This window comes from Emydura macquarii, unplaced genomic scaffold, assembly GCF_026122565.2.
Source record: "Emydura macquarii macquarii isolate MOO-44397 ecotype Brisbane River unplaced genomic scaffold, CSIRO-AGI_Emac_v2 contig_3110, whole genome shotgun sequence".
Taxonomy (NCBI): domain Eukaryota; kingdom Metazoa; phylum Chordata; order Testudines; family Chelidae; genus Emydura; species Emydura macquarii.
Window position 1 is genome coordinate 325,353 of NW_027133247.1, and position 17,234 is coordinate 342,586.

Below are 17,234 nucleotides of genomic sequence, written 5' to 3' on the forward strand. Positions count from 1 at the left end.
TAGACAGAAGCTATCAAGTGATTGACAACGCAGGCATCAAATCAGGAAATGTTTGTCTGAAGCGAAGGTTACTTTACAAAGTATTCATTAACTGGCATCTCCTGCCATTACTACGTAATACTGCTGTAATTTATATATGCTGTTGACAAATGAGTGTTCAGTTCTCTTCTGCTATTTAGACCAGAACTGGCTCTAAGTAAGAATTGATAGCCCTGGTAGTTAGAAAATAATCTCAGGTCTTTGGTGGAAAAGCATTGAGATATTCAATCTGAATTTGATTGCAGAGACTTTAATTTGCTGAAACTATTTATTTAATCTTTATAATTTTCAGAAAATGTAAAAATTCAGAAAATGTTTCTTTTTCAATTTTCAGGCTCCAAGTTCAGGACCTGCAGTGATCTATCAGACTTGAACACTTTGATAGACTTGGCTTAACTGTTTCCAGAAGATTAACTTAAAAACATTTTTTTCACAGATGTATTCAGTCTAATGTAGGTTTTCAGTGTATTCTCATATAAGAATAGTCATTACTTATATAACGGGGTGGCCACATTTACTGATAACCACACAACTGCCCTCTACACTGGGCAGAATCCTTTAGCCCCAACACTCTGCACCAGGGCAGAAGCTCTGAGCTTCCCACCCCAGTCTGGTAGGCAGAGAATAGGAGGGCATAGGGTGCTCTGCAAGCCATGCTTTAACTGTAAAAGAGCCGCATGTGGCCCACGGGCCACAGTTTGGTCCCTCCTGTTTATATAACGTTCTGAAATAAATATGGTATAAACATATTACTATCAACACATGAATAAAAAAAACACAATGGAACGTGGTTATGTTGCCATACTTTCTTTTGTCATGAGAGTCTCTGTTTATGACCTTCAGTGTCTAACCCATTGATCAGGGCTGTTTTTATTTGGGGGGAGGGTTGTATGGCTATGTTTTAATTTTTATTGTGACTTAACCATAAAAGGTGGTGATAGCAATTTCCCTTCTGAGCTTGGCTTTCTGTTCAGTAGTGCAGATCTTAGGAAGATGCAGACATTGACAAATTGAGCATGTTCTATATAGCAAAGGTGTGTACATAAGTTCAAAGAAGGAAATATGTTATATGATGTATTCAGGAATATGGAATAACACATTCTTGGTTGAGTAACTTAATTTTCTTGCTTCCTGATGTCTGTCTTTGAAATTTCAGAGCATGAGAGAAGTGATACCTAACCATCACACACAGAATTCATGCATACAGTGTGGTGCTCATTTGCAAGATGGCCTCCACATATCAGAAAAAATGTCATTGCCAAGTTTTGTTTTGGCAGAGTAACTGTAAGCAGTTCCTATGCCTATTATCTGCTTAGTTCCCTGAACTGCTAAAGAACATCTACAATCGAACCAGCAGAAAACTGGTGACTGTTAGAAGATAATACATACTGTTCAGTTTAAAACCATTACATCTATGCAAGTTTAAAACCATTACATCTATGCAAGGAGCATTTCAGTGTGTATGCCTTCACTGTTTCGTTGTTGACAAAACTCTAGTATAGACCAGCCATAAGTGATTTGCTGAATCATGACCTTAATAACCAGCCCCTTCATTTAAAACAAACCAATTTAGCTGTCAGTTTCTTAACTTGGAAGGGAGATTAGGGGCTGGTCTACACCGGCAGCAGCGATCAAGGGGAGATATGCAAGCTACGTAACAGCTTGCGTATCTCCTGTCAACGTATGTACTTTCACGTAGCGCAGTGTCTTTGCAGCTCTGTATCAACAAGAGACGGCCTCCCATCAACTCAGCCTTACTCCTTTTGGAGACGAGGACTAATTGAGTTGACCAGAGAACGCTCTCCAGTCAACTGAGTGGGTCTACACAGACCTGCTCAATCGATGCTGCATCAATGCCTGCCGCTACAGCAGTGAACATACTCTAGGGCTAGGCAAATTAATCTTCCTAATACCATCATGTAGGCCTGGTCTAAGGTAATCCCTTTCCCTGATACATATGTGCACACCTAATTAGACCAAACTGTTACCTTTTCTCATGTGACGAGTAAGGGGCAAGAAAGACTTTCTAGGCTGGCTGTGCACTACCATCTGAGGACAGTTGGTTCAGGGATGAAGGGATTTGTACCTGCTTCTCTGATTATCTACTTACATGGGGCTCATAAATAATTTTTTATATAATTTTTTATCCAACCAATACTCGCTGTGTGTCTGTCAGGTCAACTAAAAAGAACTGGAATATAAGGCTAGACCTATATTATGTGTATGTAATTTTGGCAGCAGTGGGAGAAAGGAATAGGAAGGGGTGGATACGAGTTCAGCTCTAAAATTCCCTAAATAAACACTGAACCTAGTCAAGATTCATAAAAAGGGATTCACTATTCAGTCACTAATCTGTAAGAACATGATTATGACAAAGCTAGATGAACTGGTAACTTGATGATTTTATTAATTGTGTGTTTATTGAGGAAATCTAATAACTTATGACTAAGATTTGTGTGTCTAAATATTTATTTTACTATGGTCCCTAGTTTTCTCCCTCCTCTGGCCTCCTTTAGACTTTCATGATGCTATAAATGGATAGCTCAATATTCACTATGGGTGCATCTATACTGACGGCGGCAAAGTCACTGCTGTCAGATCGACCTATCTGGATCAACTGAGCGGTCAGTGAAGACCTGTTCAATCAATCCAGAAGTCAACTCAGTAAAACCACCCCCTTAAGTGGCAGAGCGCCGCATTGACGGGAACGTGGTTCCCATCGGTGCAGTGTGAAGAGGCTGTGCGGAAGTGAAGCACAGCAGTCAACGGGAGTTATGCAAGCTACGCAGAGTAGCTGAGTAACTCCCGTCAACTGCCGCCGAATCGCCAGGAAAGTGTAGACTAGGCCTCTAAGTGGAAACAAACATTTATTTATAGTAGCACTCAAGAGCCCCTAGTTGTGAATTGGGCCCATTATGTTGGATGCTGTACATAAATAGATAAAAGGCAATTCCTGCCCTGAAAGGCTATGATAAACTTAATATTTCTAAGTACAATAAAGCAGCTAAATACAAAGGGGCAGAGAAGACAAACTCTAGGTACTTAAACATGAGGATGACATGAGAATTTTTTTGCCCAGAATAGTATAAGAATGCCATCTCCTTTTTACACCCTATTCCATATCTCATTAAAATGTCAGATCTCCCATGTGTCTGATAAAGATTGCTGTCATAAGGGAGGAAAGGAAGTACAACTTTAAAAAGACACCATCCCCCTCAGAGTTAAATGTAAAATTGGAAATGTACTGACTGAATTGGCAAAAATCCACCGATTTGGTGGAGGCTAAATCCCACGCAGTGTTCTGCTGGGGGTAAACCCTTTTTCTCCCTAGCGTTTGCTGTCTCATGGGTATGCCTCATGAAAGAATCTGTGTTTTTATGAATATAAGAATTGTCTACAATTGTGGAAGTGTAGGACTCACTGTACCTTACTCCTAATTTCTTGTTTGCTCCTCATAGCAGCTCTCTGTCCCTGTAGCAGAACTAAAATGCAAAGCTTGAAAAACTTATCTTGATCATTGCAAGTATGAAGCTTTCAAATGTATAGATCCCATGCAGAATTAAAGGTTTCATTGTGCAACTGGAGAAAAAAACTTTACAATGTTCTTGATGGCAACGAAAATTTTCCAACCCTGAACCAATGTAATACTGTCTTCTGAAATCTGCAGGTTGTGCTTCAGTTCCCCTGCTGCTAAGTAGTATCCAAGATGCAGAAGACTGAAAACTAACCAGAACCGTGTGGGTTTTTTTCATTGTAGCTGTTCAGAACCCTGTGGGCAACAGTAAAACTGAGAAGAATCAGGTCTATTTACTTAGCTGTTTGAGAAGTACTGAGTAGCAGAAAGGACAGGAATTGGAGCTGTTCACTGAGAAACACTGGAAGAGAGAGTTCCTCGTTATTCTATCTCAGCGGTTCTCAACCTTTTTTTCCCCCCGAGTACTACTCCAGGTAAAAAAAAAAGGGGGGGGGGGACTTGCAGCGGAGCGGGACTTTCGGCGGTGGCGGGCTACATGGTGGGAACAATGCCCTCCGCTGAAACCCTTCCGCCGTTTGCCCCTTTTTGGCAGCAGGGTTTCGCGAGGGGTGGGTGGGAGGGCACTTTCAGCGGCGCGGTACGGCTCGCGTACCACCCAGCCTTCTTCGGCGTACCACCAGTTGAGAACCGCTGGCTGCTCTATCTTATTTCCCAGGAGTTTGGGAGTGGGGGAGACAAGGGAAATAGAGAGCAGGAGCATATTGCTTCTCTTGCAGCAGCTGAAAAGGGAATTGTCTACCTTTAAATTTCTCTCATCCTAGCCAGAGGTTGGGACATAGGACAGTCTCTAGGAAAGGTCCTGATAGGAACACCAGCAAACTTTCACTTTTCCCCACCTGTGAAGTAAGAGTGGCTTCTCGCTTGGATATTGGACAGCAGGGTCCCGATCCTTCATATCTCTGATTAGTTGGGGCTCCAAAAATTCTACTAAACATTTATATGTAAGGGGGTGGTTGGGTGTATGTAAAATAGTGCAGGGTTTTTCAGCCTGTGGGTCATGACCCACTATTGGCTTGCCAGAACGTGTCAAAGGGTTGCAAGGGGGGTGGGGGAGCATGACTGAGCATGCCCCACACTCTCACTGTGGTGGTGACTTTTGCAGCTTTGGTCCTGTGGAGCTGGCTGGGCTTAACTCCCCTGCTATGGGCATTGAGACCTGGAGGATGGGGTTGCAGTGCTGCAGCACTTCTCGGGTTCATCCTAGCTGCCTCATGCCTGGGGGGGAGGAGGGGGTAGCTGGGCCAAATTTGTGTGACAGGCACAGCGACCCATGTAGCAGATTGCAATATCACTCTCACAAATTCGGCCTGGTCAGTCCCGTGTTAGGAGGCTAGGCCAAATCTGAGTGGGGCTTTGACCTTGGAGGTTTCAAAGGCTGGAGCAGAGATCTAAGCCCTGCGGGACAGGAGCCACAGAAGCTTCACTATGGTACTTGTAATGTACTTACTTAGTAATGTGTATTATATGAATAAGAAATATTTAGTAAGTCTTTTTTTGTGTTAAAGCTATTTATTGGGTTGCGACAGGCCATTAAGGTTTACAAACGGGTCCTGAATGCAAAAAAGGTTGAACCACTAAGACAGTGAGTAGGAGAGACTGATGAAGTAAGTTGGAGAACAGTAGTATGATGTAAGAAAAGAAAAAGTGGAGCAAAGGGTAAGATCTAGCAAAAGCAAGAGTGGTGTAGTAAATGTTTTTGAGGGTGGGATTTTAAGTATTTATATATGCACAGCCTGAAAAAGGAGGATGATTATCAATAAGTTACTGCTTACAAAGAACTGTGTTTAGTGGATGAACTAAATATGGTTTTCTTTCTTTAAATTGCAGGGTGGTGGCTTAAGAGGTTGTAGGGGAAGGAAGCATAGCAGCATGAGTACATTTTTCAAGGCCTGCTAATGTGGTACTAGTATTAGCGCCATGGTGATGTGAGGAAGGTGGTAGGCATCTGATCATCATTATAGCAGTGGTCAGTGGTGGTGTTTGCATACACCATGAGTCCAGCATGGAGCAGTTCTGTCACATTGTTTATGAGCTATAGGCAATGAATGACTCTTAGTAAATTGTTCCAAAGGCTTACCCTCACTTAACAATTTACATTTATTTCCAGTCTGAATTAGATTACTTCAGCTTCCAGCCATTGGACCCATGTTATGTCTTTGTCTGAAGAGTCCATTATCAAATATTTGCTCTCTAGAGAACAAAGACTATAATCAAATCACCCCTTACCTTCTCTTTTTTTAAAGCTAAATAGATTGAGCTCCTTGAGTCTCACTACAAGGAATGTTTTCTAATCCTTTAATCATTCATGTGGCTCTTCTCTGAACCCTCTACAATTTATTAGCATTTTTTTTTTTTTCTTGAATTGTGGACACCAGAACTGGGCATGGTATTTCATCAGAAGTCACACCAGTGCAAAAAAAGAGGTAAATAACCTCTGTACTGCTACTTGAGTCTCCTGTTTATGCATCCAAGGATTGCATTAATCCTTTTGGCCACCGTGTTATATTGGAAGTTCATGGTCAGCTGATTATCCACCATGGACCCAAGCCTCCTTTGGAGTCACTGAATCACAGGCTGGAGTCTCCTATTCTGTAAGTGTGACCTACCTTGGAAGGAATGAGCCAGCTTTGAGCTCTGGAATGCAACCAGAACATTCAAAAAGAGAGCAACTAACACCTTAGTTTTCTAAACTGGACTTGGTTGTAATGCAGCAAGGATGAATGATACCAAGAGCTGTGGGTGGATTGGTGTGTGTTTTTTGTGAGCATATATAACTCCCATTATGATTCAGAAGGAGAATAGACCCCTTAGTTTCATGTTATGTCAGAGTTTGATATGAATGTTAGTTTAAGCCTGTCTGCCTTCTTTGTTTTTTTTTTTTTTAATGTAACTTTTTTCTTATTATATTTTAAAGAACATGGGAGTCTGTCATTGCTGAGCCTTTTAAACATGAAACTAGCTGCATGAGTCATAGAACAGCATGTGCGTGGGATTTGGGCAATGGCAATCTGGAAAAATATCTAGTATGGATATGTGGGAACACCTCCTTTTGCTTACATAAAAAACAGTGATCACATGTTCACAGCAGAAATTTGTGCAGTTCCTTATTTGGTAAAGTATTAATAGCATTCACTTTGTTCAGTGTAATAATAAAAATAAATACATAAATAAAAACTGTAGCACTGAAATGTCATCCCAAGCAGGCTTATTGTAGTTTAATTCTGAAAATATCCTTTCTTAGCAAAGAAAACTGAAAAATAAACTTACTCCCTCTGTTTTGCTCATTTTAATTGTGCTGAGAGCAAATGCAGAGAGCACTGACTAGCACCAAATGGAATGTAGATGGGGAATATGTAAGTATCTCCCCCACTCCACACGACACTATAACTCTCATCAGCAACACATTGGGATTTATGCTTTTCTTTTTCTCCAGGTATTTTCTATTTGCTAACTGGTTTTTTAATTAAGCCAAAAGGCAACAGCAATCCCAATGGCTCTCCATCTGGCAGCCTTCACAAACACTAAAGTCATACAATTCAGAGGAAAAAAAAAGCATCTTGAACTTGGGATGTTATTGATCAATGGGATGTGAAAGAGCTGTGAAATTATGGCACAATTCCATAGGATCAGAATATAAACTGTCTTATTTATTGCACAAGTTTTGTGTCTCTCCCCCCCCCCCCATATTCAAATGCCATTTCATATTTTAATATGGGGGGGGGGGACAAAACTTGTGCAATAAATAAGACAGTTTATATTCTGATCCTATGGAATTGTGCCATAATTTCACAGCTCTTTCACATCCCATTGATCAATAACATCCCAAGTTCAAGATGCTTTTTTTTTTCCTCTGAATTGTATGACTTTAGTGTTTGTGAAGGCTGCCAGATGGAGAGCCATTGGGATTGAAGTCCTCTCTTTGTGCACAAAACTGGTATAGCATGACCAGCAGTAATGCAGGCTTCCCAGTGCTGTCTTGCCAACGTGTCTAACCCAGACCTGCAAAGTCCATCTCTAAACTCCAGACGCATCAAATTAATGGCCTCTTTTATTGAGACTTACTGATTTATTGGCATCCTGGTTGATTAGGATTGTGGTCTTGTTCTGCAAACACCTACCAATGAGAATTGGATTTGGACCACCGACTCATTTTACACAGACAGCAACACACTTAACAGCTTTTGGTAACTTCCAATATATTTGGATGAACCTGTGAGTTAAAGGAGAAGAACTCTATAGTAGAGCATTCAACGGTATTTGATAATGCATTGTATAATATTTCATTTTAACTTGTTCATATATTTTCAGATACACTTTTTAAAAATAGTATTACACAAGCATTTCTCAAATGCTGATGCATGAGCTGTCACTATGTAGGATGTGAGAACCAGAGAGATATTACTTTAAAATGAAAGCAGTATTCACGCTTGAATCCTTTCCCTGGGACTGCACTGAAAGCAGTAGCTTGTCTGGTAGATCCGGTTATCTCCACTTTCTGTCGTTTCACATGCTGTTCATCATCAGCGTGTACCGCACTTATTAAGACCCAGAATTTTCCCTGCACTACAGTTCATTTGTTGGGAGCACTATTATGTAATTAAAACTGGCTCCCTGATTCTGGAGCCCAGGCCAGTTCAGATTAGAGCGATCCTTAAACTACTATAATCTATGACAACTGGCTATGGTCCACAAGATGGAGAGTGCAGAAGCACAAGGGGATTGCAGAGAGGCCACCCTAAGAGCTGGTTATAAAGTCTCTTCCCTTGTTGGGGAAATATGTGAGCTCTGTGTTCCCTTTGTGCCCCAGGAGTGGAGTTGAGTGAGAATCGATGTTTGAGATTTTAAACCTAATATATAACATTGAAAACTATAATATCCAGAGTCGCATTGTATTTGGTGCCATCCTTAATAGGTGAAAGAGGATATTTTTTACAGCCTCTTCATTGCAAGAAACAATTTTTAAACCCCAGAGAAGATAGAAAAGGATATGTGCCACACTACTGAAAACCTAGGGTAATTTGATGTAACACTAAACAATGATGGTCTCCAAAAATGTAGGTTGGAGAAGAGAAGAGTTAAAAAGTAAGAAATGCCTACTCTCATCACACTTATAATAAGACTTTTTCAAAAAGCAGGCAACAATGTATCATGGAATCACAGCGTCTGGTCTATGTCCCTGCCTTTAACTAGTCTTATGGGAGTACCCCTTTAGTGTGCTGGATCCTTGCTGTTCCACAGGGGTGGGCCATGGCCTCCGTGTTGCCAAAACTTGGCCTTCAGGCTTCAGCAATTCTTGTCTCTCTGCAGGGCTCCGTGCAGTGATTCCAACTGAGCAAGACTCCTGGAAAAGCGTTTTTCCTCTTTCAGGGTGCAGTGCTCTCAGAAAGTAGTTGCTGTGGCACCAGGCAGCCTTTTCAAAACAAGGTAACAATTTTATTAGTTACCTGACATACAGAATCTAAAAATCTTTGCATTTACAAGAGAGGCAGACAGGGAGTATGGTTTCTGTTGGTGGTAGCCAGGACTCTGCCGTACCAGTTCCCGAGCCCATCCGCTCCCTCTCCATTTTTCCTCTGAGTTCCAAGAGAGCTCTAAGAGCTGTCTGTCCATACCTGACACACTCCACTTCCTTTTTCCAGCTGAGGTGGGTCCTTTCTTCTCTACTTCCCTGCAGAAGGGAGTCTCCTCCTTTGGCTGTGAGTGACTAGGTGTTAATGTCCTGGCCACTGGGATTTCCATTGTCCTTTCTAGAGTCTGCATTCACATGTGTGGATTCCAACTAGACATTAACTAGTCCATTTCCAACTCAGCCTGGCTATGTGACATCCTGCCAGCCCCCATTCCCTTAGACACTTGGTATGGCTACACTTAAAATGCAACATCATTATAGACACTACCTGCACGTATAGGATCCCATCGAAGTAGGCAATCTACCTCCCTAGGAGATGGTAGCTAGGTCAACAGAAAAATTTGACCTAGCCCTGTCTATATGGGCTATTAAGTTGTTATAGCAACATCTCTGAGGACTGCGGATTTTTCACATCCCTGAGAGACTAAACTATACCAATGTAAGTTCCTAGGTAGACCAGCCCTCTGTGTACAGCCATAAAAAGTGCACAGAGAAACTAAGGCCACGTCTACACTACAAAATTATGTTGACCTAGCTTATGTTGGCATACAGCCACCACAGTTATTAAACACGTGTGTGCGCACCGTTGGTTCCTTGTGTCGGTGGTATGTGTCCTCATCAGGAGCTCTTGTATTGATTGTATTTTCAGTGTGGGGCATTGTGGGATGGCTCCTGGAGGCCAATAACATGGACGTAAACAATGCAATGTCTACATTGACACTGCATGAACCTAATTACATTGACTGTGACTTCTGCTGCTCAGGGAGGTGGTGTTAAAAAGGCCTGGTCTACAGTACACAGCAGCCAGCAGAGTCAACTCTGGGGATGAAGTGGTGGAGGAGGATGTGGGACAGTGAGCCAGGACCTCTTTTTGACTGTGGAGGGGTCTAGCCATTCCCAGCACTCCAATTTTGGCACGCCTGATGCAGGAGAGTGGACCTCTGGTGAGTACTCATTTTGCTTTGATACTGCATGGTGATATGGGGGCTCTTTTATTTTGTTACATGGTAGAAGTGGGATAAGGTATAGAAATTAACAGTGCTAGCAGAGTTTGCGTCTGCTTCTCCTTTCCCTGTGCAGCTACACAGTGGAGGCACTGCGGAAAAGTTTGTTAATGCACACCGGGATGTCCTGGGAATCCTCCTTGGAGATCTCGAGGAAACTTTCCTGGAGGTACTCTGCAATCCTCTGCTGAAGGTTCCTTGGCAGAGCTGCTTTGTTTCTTCCCCCACTGTAGGAAATTTTACTGTGCCAATTGGCAGTTACTTGTGCAGGAACCAAAGCAGCACACAGGTGAGCAGCGTACGGACCCAGTCTGAAGCCTCATGCATTCAGGAGCTGCATCCTAGGTTACCCTCAGGAGTGAGAAATCCCACCTGTGGAAAACAGTGCTAGTATTCAAAATAGTATCCCAGGGTGCTTGTATCCCCTTCAGAAACCACCCAGACCCTTTGTCCCATCTTGCCCCTTCCCCTGCCCTGGGCTGAACTCCTCATCTTTAGAGCTCTTGCCACGCTATGTGCTTGCCAAGGGAAAGTGAGAGAGATGTATGTAACTGTTATGTTATAATTCAGGGCTGTGAGTGCATTCACAATACTACCCCTCTTTGTTGTGTCTTTTGTTTCTGCAGATGTGTCCTTAAGGGCCACCACCTAAACACAGGCGGAGTGCCTCCCTCAGATGAGGCAAACCAGGAGGATAAAGGAGGACATGTTTAGGGAAGTGCTATAGTCATCTGATGCTGCAGAGCCTGTAGAGAGAGATAATCAATGAAAAACTCAGAATGGATAGCCAGGAGAGGAGAAAGGGGCAGAAGTGGATGATACAGTTGGTGGAGGACCAAACGAAGATGCTGAAGATCCTGATTGCACTACAGTCGGAACACATCTGTGCTCGACTCCCCCTACAGCCCATACAGAACTGCATTCCATGCCCTCCCCAAACATCCCCATATTCCTCACATGTTCCGGGACCATCTCAATACCCCTTGCTCTCCACCCCTAGGGGCATGTTTCATAATGATAGCTAGCTGAGTCTCATTTGATTGAGTCCTCCTCAGTGTCATGTCCCTTGTAAGAAATGGAAATCTGTGTATTGCTGTTTAATAAACTTTAGTCTTAGAATTAAAACAAATCTTTATTTGTGTCCTACATATGATGGTTGCTGTTGAAATTCATACACTGTGGCAATTGGCACATTAGCATACTACAATTAATGATCAGGTAGCAATCATTACAAGGTCATTCAACAATATCTGGCTGAATGAATTACAGAAAGACACATTACTGGGGCTCATTATAAAAATGCTGCTTCAAACCCTTCCTGATGCAAATAGCCCCCTCTAATAGCCTGGCTGCTCAAAATCAGCTGCCAGGTGATCCACCTCAATGCTCTGCTTCCAGGGCAATTTTTTCCCCCTTAGCTTCAATTACATTTCTTTCAAGTCCAGAACACCTATTTCTTGGAAAGAAGGAATTTCTTCATGATAAATCTATAATCTAGTTTTTGAATCAGACTTTTAAAAGAAGGTATTAAACTTGTGATATTTGTTAAAGTTAGAGACACTTTCAATTTAAAAAATCACCCTTTTGCTTGCTTATTTTAAACCTGCTATTGTTACAGTAGAAAGATTTTTAAAAGATCCTTTATTTTCACTTGATTTTAATTTGTCCATCTGACAAAGCTGTGTGCATGGCCTGCTTCATTCCCTCTACACATCAATTAGTTTCTTCTGTTGTTTGTATACATATTTGATGTAATGGGTGAGAGATTCTTAAAAAATGTGACTGAAAAACCACAAAAATTGTGTAGCATTTTAAACTATTCTTAACTCATTTTAAAAATGATTAGATTTTAAGTTGACCGTGTCCCTTTTTAAGAGAGTTTCAGTAGCAAATGATTTTTTTAAAATTAAATTGAAGGGAACTTCTAGATGGTTGTTTCTGTGGATGAGATCATAAGCATTCTGAGACAGCATTTGTGTTAAGGTGTATTTTGGAACATGTTTTCTGTATTATAGTCAATGTAAGATAAGAGTTGTCGCTTTGAAACCATGTTGAGCTGGGTTGTACAAGCATAATGGCCTTTTTTCCTAGACTGTTTATAGAGAGGTAACTGTGTAATATATATTACCTTAAATATTGTTTCTGATGTTTTATAGTTCAGTATTTTACTATTTTTCAGTAACTTTTTAGGGTGGACATCATTTTTCTGTGTTTTTGAAGGTGTAATAAGCATAGTCATAAAATATCCTGCTATCTTCAATTTGTATGCTTTTTTTCTATTTCATTTCTCTGACACTGTCCCCAAATAAAAATGACCTAAGACTGAACTCTACTGAACTTGATAATGTGGATACACATCAAAGGCAAATTTGATAACTATGGAAATGTTTCTGGTAGTTTAGTTTTTGAGTGTAGATTTTGTGCTGTAAACTTTTTCTAATACTTCAGGGCTAACATAACTTCTGCCAGGAATTCAAAGGTCAATCAATATGTTTTACATGCATTTCAAGGAGGAATTAATTACATCAAAATACCATGTTCCAGGTTTTCCTTTAAGCTCTTAAAACTTCAGTAAAGTTGTGTGTCAAGATGTCTTGCAGTGGCTCGAGTGTATGAGTACCAACCTCAGGGCAGACGGTTAAGAAGCAGGACAAACACCCCAAATTGGGTGTGAGTTTTATACTAAGATTTCACTAACCAGTTAAGTATAAACTCCTCAATCACTAGCAGCCTTACCCTGATCTATCTGTGACTCCATGTTATGAAAGGGGACTATCTTGCCACCCACCCAGGTGATCCTACGTTTTTGATAAATGGTCCTTTATGTCAAAGATCACAAATGTGTGCGGGTTACTCCCAGTCCCAAAGGACTAGTGACTTTCCCCAGCTCAATTGTACTTCAGATCTCACACCAAAGACAATGCTTATAGTTTATTTATGGGATTGGCTATCTCAAGATTCCTTAACTATGAAAAGGAAATAAGAGTGATTTACAAGATTTGAAACAGATAAACATACATATATACACACAAATGCGTTCTAGTCTTAAGTTTCAAAAGGTAATAGAAGCTTTATAACAAGCAAGCTCTATATGTCCTTTAGTGCTAACCCAGGCCAAACATGAGGGTCTTTTGCTTATGCTTAGTCATCCTTGGCCCTCAGAATCCAAGCAGCATAAAAGATACAGTTTCTCCTTGTTGGGGCTTTTTATTCCTTTCCCCTTCTGCTTTGAGTTCCAAATTCAGTTGTTGGGAGGAATTCAGTTGTGTGTCTTCTCTTTAGGAGGTGAGGAGGGGGTAAGAGAAGCAATTCACAATCTTTTGTCTTCTGATGTTCCATAATGCTTCATGTTGATGGGCCTTTTGTTGAACAAGAGAGAACATCTCCTGTTGGAAACTAGTATTTCACACTTGTATCTGGTGAGTTACAATTACAGAGCAAACACGCCTTGCAACATGGGAGACGAGTATAAGTGAGATTAATGTGTGTAGCAGCTTATAAGCATTTCATAAAGGATAAAGACATGGTCTGCCAGCATCACATTGTGTGGGTTTTTTTGTGTGCCTCAGGAAAGAAAAATAGAATAAGGGCTTTACAAATGGATGTCTGTTTCAATCTATGAAGAATAGAGGAAGTATATAGTATGTCTGAAAAATATTATGCTTTTGCTGGTACCATATATTGCCTAAGCAGATTATATTTAAAATCGAATTAGCAATATCCTTTTAAGATAATATTGCTGCTACTTTCTGTATTGCTCTGCTTTGTTACATTTAAGTATGCCCTCTACTCTAAGGTCATGAGTGGTGTCAGTGTGTATGTGAGAGTCCAAATTTGTAACTTTCACTAATTGAGAAAGCATTTGACATAGTAAGACACAATAGTGCACCATTTCAAGCTTTTGTGCATGATATTTTTGTTTCTGTAAGGTCCTTTATAAATTGCTATAAGGACAACGTTTTTTCTTGTTTTTTTTCTCTTTCTGGAAAGAGATGAGGTAGCAACTTAGTTGGTGACATCACCATGAATGAAGTCTCTTTTCAAATTCATTTTAGTACAAGGGGACATACTTTTCCTGCTGCTGATTTATTTCTATTTCTGTTTGTTCAGATAATTAGACAATGGAGCAATTATTTTTTGAATAGCACTGCAAATTTGGGTAGCATAAGGGCTTGAGTGGTAAACTACATAGTATGCCCTACTCTAGGGATTGTGGAGGACTTCCACGAAATAGAATGCTTTGGATCGCTTCTTTGGAGAGAATCCAGCTCTGGACAGGTGAACCAGAAGGAGTGAGCTTTACTATAGTGGCTGCCACACCTACAGTCTCCTGGGACCCCAGGATGTACTATAACAGCACTGGGCTTTCATCATCCTGATCCTGAGAGAGAAGGGAACCAAATCCAGGTGATATTTCCACTTCCTCCAGCTTCAACTAAATCCCTGGGATGTGAGACCGTCATTCCCCCTCATATGTCCTATTTCTTCTCTTTACTCTCCCTCTCTCCTTTTGCCTTCTGTATAACAAGAGTCTGGCTTAGCTGGCCAAGACTGTTTTGTAACGTTGCTGTGAGCATGTGACCAAACTGGCAGCAAAAAGCAATGCCCTCAACAGTCTGATGCTGGTACAAGTTTGCCAGCTCTCAGAGTGGCTGGTAAGACCTTTTGCTATCCCTGTGTTTCTCTAGCAGTGTGGTAGCAAGTAAGAGTCCACTCCAGACACAGAAGCTTTATTTTCTCCCTTTGCTGTTCTTTTCTCTTCTCTTGAGTGCGTTTGTATTGTTTTATCTTCAAAGAAACAAACTCAGACTTTAACAGCTACAGCCCATTTCAACTGACTTTTCTTTTCTCCTAAAAAGACAGATACTACCGTCTAAAAGAGTGACAAACGGGGGTTTTCCTTCTAAAGGCTCCAGCTAAAGGGAAAGGAACAAGCTATATTGTTATATCAAAGGTCTTTCTTTATACTTCACATTTCAAATGCTTTAATTGTTTTTCCTCCTTTTCTGTATCTTTTATCAAAGGTTAAGAACATTTTTACTCATGTGTTTGCCACTGAGCAGATAAAAATCACTGTATTCCAAAAGCCTAAACCTTGTTTAAAACTGTTTAATGTTGAACAGTGACTGGGTCGTGTTAACACCTTTGACTCTTTGGGCCCATTTATTCCGTTGAAATTAACATAGCACCCTTCAAAAATATGACAGCTTTGCTTTGTTCCTCGTCTTCCTTGATTGCTCAAAAAAAGAGACACAGTTTTACTATTTATTGAGGAACAGTACGCTTTGTCCTTATAGTTCTAAAGATTAAAATCAACTTTGTCTTCAGTGGTTGCAATCCGTTACCTTGGCTTAAGGTTATCTATATTTCTCCAGCTTCCCATTTAACTGTGCCAATGAACACATTCAATAGTTGAGGAGTGTGGTGCTGTTGCATCTTAATGAGTTAGACTAATTACATGTAAGAATGTCCTGACAGATGTAAAATATTTAGGGGTGCACTGGCTTTGTCATGAATCAATTTTTACCTTATGAAAATCTTAGGGTATTATTTGTATTCGAGATCCACTGAATGACCAGGGGCTCATGTCTTTTGGACAGGGTACTATCTTCCTTCTTGACTGCTTCCAGTATTTAGTTTCTAATTATACCAGTAAAACCTTTTCCTCAATGAAAAAGTTTTTGCATGTATGAGGGAGGACCAATATTGAGTTATAAAATTAAGGGCTTGCACAAAAGAGTTTGGAGGTTAAGCAAAGTAACTTGGAAAGTTATATGGCCATCAAATGTATGTCTAAATGAAGCTGTGCATTTAAAGCAATTGATTAGTGATATCTTTAGATCTCTGAAAGATGTGATGCAGGTGCTGTACAGGGTTTTATATTGTATTTTGCCTTAGGGAAGATTTCATCTAGCCATCAATCCATTTGTATCTGGGCCACTCTCTCTGTCTCTTGTGGATGATGTTAGCTCTTGAATATTTGTTTAGGCCTTTTAGTTTTGCTGCTTCTGAAGTAAACATTATTCTAGATGTATTCCTAGATATGGTTATATGTGAGTATAAACAGGGTCTTCCTATTCATAGTCTAGAAGAATACACTCATTTGTTAGATCAAGGATTACACAAGAGCAAAGATAGATAAAAGATCATCCATTTTCAAGAATCTTTGTTTAGAAAAGTTATTGAAATGGGCCTAGGAGAAGGTTTTGCGTTTTATGATATATGGAAGCTGTTTCTTTAAACTTGACTGGATAGAGCCACAGTTTATTCCAGTGTAGTCCTGGGACTATTATGAGACTCAACTATGATGGATCTTTTTTTCTGGGCTAGGGATTTGGCTCCTCTGTCTTGACATTTCACTGTATCTCTATATTTATAGTTGTGATCTGTTTGAAATTTGCCTTGGGGTTCAGTTTACTCTTCATCCTGCTCTATAATCTAGTCTCTTTCCTTTTTGCATTTGTCTCAGAGTTTAATGGGCGGAAGAAGCACAAGGAGAGGTTACTTTTTATTCCCCCCCTTCCCCAGGTCAGTGGAGTGGATATCTTGAACAGACTGCAGGGAATGTAACTCAGAGCCTGGGGAGGGGCAGGAGGACATATGAGAATGCATGCATGACTAGGAGGCTCTCCCACCTTCCTTCCCCCCCCCCTCCCCCCCCCCAGCCCTAGTCATACCTTTCCATTGACGGGGGATGGGAGACCAGGCTAGTTGGTTGGTTGATTTGATTTGGCTCTCAAGTCTCCATTTCTTCCCTCTCTCCTTGGTCTGTTTAAATTCTGTCTCAGGCTTTTCAAAAGCTTTTAATACCTGATAGTTGTGTCCCCCCCCCTTAGCTGTAGTGTAAGAGCTCTGCTTTTTAGGATGCTGCAGTCTGACCACCTATTTTAGGATCAGGAAGAAACTTTTCCCATTGGACCAAGCTTGCAGAGAGTTATGGGTTTTTTCACCTTCCTCACAGCATTGTGGAGATGCATGACTGGGTTGTAAGCAATAGGATGTTTGGGGTTTTTTAAAGGCTAGTATC

General features: G+C 40.8%; 1 protein-coding gene across 13 annotated transcripts in view; it reads left to right on the forward strand.

Annotated features, from left to right (window-relative positions):
• The window catches only part of DNAJB4 (DnaJ heat shock protein family (Hsp40) member B4), a 34,816-nt gene that overhangs the window by 3,181 nt on the left and 14,401 nt on the right, over positions 1 to 17,234 (forward strand). For 3 of the 13 annotated variants that reach the window (XM_067530680.1, XM_067530681.1, XM_067530679.1), the window contains exon 2: positions 8,882 to 8,998. The gene's annotated coding sequence lies outside the window, so the exon portion shown is untranslated. Of the gene's footprint in view, positions 1 to 1,413; positions 3,988 to 4,176; positions 6,686 to 7,439; positions 8,999 to 9,966; positions 10,148 to 10,283; positions 10,497 to 10,833; positions 11,337 to 17,234 lie in introns of those variants that run through there. The other 10 variants (XR_010916695.1, XR_010916696.1, XR_010916699.1 and 7 more) reach the window with 8 other exon arrangements.